We start from the raw sequence: 5,714 nt of genomic DNA on the forward strand, positions 1-5,714 counted from the left end.
TCCAAAATCATACCATTCTCGAACATCTTCGTGTTTAGACCTTTCTAACATCCAGACTCTATTGTATCTTTCGGATGTTTCGGTAATGGTCTTGCTTGAATTTACTCCTTTGCGGGAAATTAATTTTTCCCACATACGCTGATAATCCTGCCAAGCAGAAGAAGATATTGACTCGTTAGTATTAACCTTAGAGGTGTCTGTCATCGGCCTAAGGCTAATCTCTCCCTCTTTAACCCCTGAGGTGCTGGGTTGACTTGAATCAAGAGGAGTTTACACTTCCTTTGGCTCAATTTTTGCCGTTTCACCAGAGTTTGATGATGGCCTTGTGCAATCGGTACTTGAATCCGACGCTACAGGTCTAGAGCCCTGTACTTTAAAGGCATGTTTTGGGTCATGCTCCCTCAAGTCGTGAGTCATCCCCGAAGGTGACGCCTTCCAAATTGATTCTTTTAAGTCGTTCCATAGCGAGGTGGATGCTAATAAGGAACTCCTTATTACGACCTGGAGAGTGTCTAGATCAGCTCTTTGGATTTTTCCGGCAACTTGAGCATTAACTGCTAGCTGTCCGAACTTTCTATCAAGCTCCTCGAGGTTTTTCCGAAGTGCCTAAATCTCAGCATGATGGAGTTTGCTTTAGACGCCTCCATCTCTTGTTAGGAAATCTGCAAGAACATTCTCATGAGATTTTATAACGACAATATTATAAAAATAATACTGGCATTCAGCTTGCCATATGATAATACGAGCTTTCTCTATTTTTTATTCTAATTTATTCTTTAAAGGCCATTTTTTGAAAGCATTCCAAATCGCAAAAAATTCATTCTCGTTTATGTGCCAAACTTTGGCTTGTTGTTCTAAGAACAACCCTCCGGTATATCTACAGGGTTCTTCCCCTGTAGTTGTCTTCTTCATGATCACTGTCGCCCATCTGTAATCATTGGCATTTGTGTACACTACCAATTCATCCCCGTCTTGTGGTATAGCAAGCTTTGCAGGGTTACTACAAACTTGTTTCAGCTCACGAACCCTTTTGGTGTGAATTTCTTCCCATCTCCACTTTATACTCTCTGTTTTTTTCAGAAGTGGTCGAAAATCCTTTCTGTATTTTGCAAGGTCCTCAATGAAGATTCCTGCAAAATTAACAACTCCCAAGAAGCTTTGCAATTGCTTCTTGTCTTTGAGTATATCTGGAAAATTGCAGATTTTCTCCATAATATGGTCTTGCAACTCAATCCCTATTTCGTCAACAACGATTCCTAAAAATTCAATCTTATTGACTGCAATAGTAGCTTTCTTTTCAAAAAGTACTAAACCTTCCCTATGACATGCCTCAGAAAATATTTTAAGATGTTTAATATGTTCCTTCATATTTTTTGATGCAATTAATATGTCGTCAATATAGACAAATATGAATTCGAAGTAATCTTTAGAAAGATTATCCATTTTTCTTTGGAATACCTAGGATGCGTTAACTAAAGCCATTGGAAGCACATTCCAGATATATTGTCCCTGTGGTATGGAGAATGCAATAAATTTCTTTGATTCATTTTTCATTTAATTCTGATAAAAACCAGACTTGCAATCGAATTTAGAAAACACTTTTGCTCCTTTAATGCAATCAATCAAGTGTTCTCTACTAGGAATGTAATAACCATCAAATTCTAATATCTTATTAATACCTTGATAGTTAATTACCAATCTGGGTTTACCTCTCTTAGTCTCACCATGGTTTCTTACCAGAAATCCAGGGTTACTGTAGGTAGAAACTCCAGATTCAATGAGTCCAAGACTGATATGCTCTTTGATTATCATCTGCATATTCTTCTTATCCTCTATGTTCATCTGGATGGGTTTGTATCGAACATACTCGTATTTGCATTCATCTTTGATCCGAGTAGCTTCGATCTTGTTCCTATCCCACCAAGCCAGAGGATTTTCATCGAAGTTCCTCTGGATGAGCCTCTTGACATTATCAAGAGAAAGCCTGCTCTCTTCACTAATAGCTAGCGATTTTATTTCCAGTAGTGCTTCTTTAAGGTTCAAAATTCTTTCTCGGATTCCTTATAAAAGCTATCGCTGTCTATGAGTCCCTGTTGCCTGAAAGAAAAAAGAGCCTTACCTTAATTTTCTCTTATCCTGCTCTCTTCGCTAAATATAATGGCATTATCCTGTTGAATGCCTTTTCTCTTCGCAACACCTGTATCTCACTACCACAGTTAGTAGACAGATTTCTTTGATTATCCTACATATATCTTGCAAATGTTTGAATAAAATTGTTATCTAGAAAGATATCGGCACCTGTATCATGAAAATATATAGGAGGTTTTTTTACCCTAAACCAGGGTGATCTAAATGCTCCTCCAATCATGATTTTGGCTTCTCGTATTCTCTTATTGAGTATCAGGATTTTTTGCGAAAAATTCCTTCCTGCGATAATGGGTAAGGTTTTCCTTACTTCCTTAGGAAAAACTCTAGGCTTTCCCGTGCAAATTCCTGATCCTGAATCAATATAACCTGCAGAATATTTGTCTTATATTGATCATACAACATACTAACAGATATGTATCTGGAAAAGGGACTCGTTATTCAATCCTTATTGTAAAACCATCAAGACTGAATTTCATTCTGTTACCTTTTCTTCCCCATGGTTTATGATCTTCGAAGAAACTTAACCCCAAAGTCATACTCCCATTTTCTCGTCCTGCAACACCTACAACTAAAATTTCATGGCCTGCTATTTCTAGCATGCCCTCATATTTTCCTACAACAGGTTGCTGCAAATGATATAAGTCATCACAAGGAAAATAATTCTCTTTCTTAGTGATGTCAAATATAACTTGTATTTCTTTCCATCCTTCAGGGCATCTAAGTTTTACGTTATCTACCCTAATCTCTTGAGGAGTTAGAGTTTTAAATAACTCTTTCTCCTTTCCTTTATAGCCTATAATCCTATCTTCTGAAAAGGACATCCGACTACTAAACTCAGTCCTAGAGATAAGTGTCCGATCTAAGACTAGATGATCTTTTATAATATCAACACCACCTATTCTAGGTATCCTGATAGGATCTGGTGTTATTACCTTGGCGAATTCCTTGAAAATTTTAGGAATCTCAAGATACTCTTTCCTGAGAAACAAATCTGAATGATGGGTATTGGAAAGGGCATATGCAATTCTATCAGTTATAGAATACGGTCTATTTCCTTTTTCCATTAGATCTTTTCTTTTAAAATTTTGATAAAGGGTTAAGACTCTACTGAAATCTTGGTCTGCTAGGTTGTATGCAATTCTAGGATGAATGTCAAACATCAGTTTTCCTGCATACAAATTTCCTATCATTGTTCCAAGACAACCATATCTTAAGTTATTGATTCTTCTATCCATTATCGATAAATGTATTTCTGAATCAATTCCTTCCTTAAAAGTTGCTTTTATTACTACTTCAATAGTCCCTATGTAGATCCATTTCATAGTAATAGCTACACTTTCTCTAAGCTTATTCAATATTTCAAGAATTTTTTCTTTAGGAATTAACTGCATCTCCATCACATTACCCGTAAGTTCCATTGGTATACCAAACTCACTTGAACTTACTTTGTAGATTATGTGATGCTTTCTTTGGTTCAGTCCTATCTGGTTCAGGACTTTCTCAATTCTCCCAATCCTAAATCCATCGTATGGGCTGAGGTTGGAATCTTGTCGCATTATTCTTTCCATAGTTTTGTTTGACACTGTCATTCTGGAAAAGAATCCTGATAGACTTTCTGTTGTTTGAAGCCTATCTCCCTCGTTGTAATTATTCTGACTCGGTTGATGATCCATCCGAATCAGTTTCTATTTCTCATAGACACTTTCGTTTGATGGAAGGTCTTCAAATTGGTAAATAAGTACCAAGTCGCTATAGTAGACTACATCTAAGATGTCACCTGTGGCTTCAAACTTTCGTAATTCACCACGTTTCTGCGAGGAGTCGGGGGATATATGTCCTTTTGCTCCGCAGGTCCAACAATTGCAGTCTTTGAAACTTTCGTTGGCTCGAGCGTGGGCTCGTCTGATAGTTCTTTTTGTGGGGTTTCTTCCGATGGATCTTGCATCTGTTCGTCTAGATCCTTGGGATGAAACCCTTGTTGGTCCTGTTCTCTGTCCAAATTTTGTATGCTCTAGCTTTGGACTTAGACCACCATGATCCCCGTCGGGAAAAGGTTCTTCTGGAACTCCTGGGGTAGGAGTCACTATTCTGCTTCTTCCTTTTCCTTGTCTCACTTGATTCTCCTATAATAGTTGGAAAATCATTGTTATCACAACAGAGAAGGGTTCGTTTGATTTTACCTCTCAATCTTTCATATTCTTCTAGATGGATGCTTGATAACACTAATCCTCCAGTTTGTCTTTAAGAAAAGACATTCTTCGCACTACTGAATCTAGCTGTCCTTCAGGTACTTTGTATGATTGGATCAACATTTTCCTCCATGGACTGCGTATCTTTGCGAAGAAAATTGGAGCTGCTACTTCTGTTGCTACTCCACTCTGGAAGAAATATTTACGAAACCAATAGATGTATTCATCTAGTGCGCAAATACTCCTAAGTTTAAGGTTGAAGAGAGCCTGTGCATATTTTCTAGCCTTTTCTGCTCTATTTCCTTCGAAGTATCCATCTCCGATGAAGTGTATCTTGATAAGCCTTCCTAGCCGATCTGCTATCGCGCCTTTCGAATCTCCGGCAAGGATATTGGCTTTGGTATCTTTTGGGGTATTATCCCATCAGATCTTCATAGATCCCTCCAAGCTCAACTCCACAAGCTTTATGAAGTTTTCTTTGTCGAGCTCTAGAGTAGTTGTTGCTATCTTGATTGCTGCAACCCATTCGTCTATTAATTTCTCGATATTTTGAAAATCGATAATATCCAGGTTCAGTATAGCGCCATATGGGTATAAGGGCTGGACCATGATCCTTGCCCAAGGTGTATTTTCAGGCACCCTCTTTCCAATCCTCCCTGGATTTTCTTGTAGCCTGGTTCCCACAAACGTTGGAATGGCATTAGTGTGGAAATCAGCACTTTCTCTCACCGGTTGATCAGTGGTGGATCATTAGAACATGTACTTACCTCTGACGGTGGTAGTGCTGGAGTGATTTCATTTGTCTAGATATTGACTAAATCCACAATCCCAAGTTGGGAAAAGGATACTGTCAATTCTTGTAGATCTGATAGATCCGCCCTTGTTACCTCCATTATTTTATAGATCTGATAGATGCAATAATCAGTTCTTCTCTGGACTTCGGCTTTCGAATCTCCGTGGCCTTCCCTTTCTGGTGTAGAAGAGGTACTGTTCCAAGGGCGTCCCTGATTCACTCTTTTCTGGATCAGATGTTTCAGGGCTCTCTCGTTGGTTTTTCTTCAGATCTGAAAGACCTTTGTGTAGATCGGGAAGGATCTTAAGGACCTCATCCACCTTTTGGCTCAAAGATTCTATTTCCATAGGTATATGTATTAACCTATTTCCATAGTCTTGAACCGTCTTTTGTATCTCCCTCAGATATTGGGAGATCTTTGATGTATCCGGCTTGAGTTCTTTCCAATCAGTCATAATTTTTAGAACTGAAATTATGTAGGAATTTACCCATTCCGTTTCTCCTGTTTGGGATTCTACCATGGACTTCAGTGGAGTGTAGACGTCTCACTGCATTTCCTGGTAATACTTGTCGAACTTCAAATT

Source organism: Sesamum indicum, linkage group LG9 (genome assembly GCF_000512975.1).
Source record: "Sesamum indicum cultivar Zhongzhi No. 13 linkage group LG9, S_indicum_v1.0, whole genome shotgun sequence".
Classification (NCBI taxonomy): domain Eukaryota; kingdom Viridiplantae; phylum Streptophyta; class Magnoliopsida; order Lamiales; family Pedaliaceae; genus Sesamum; species Sesamum indicum.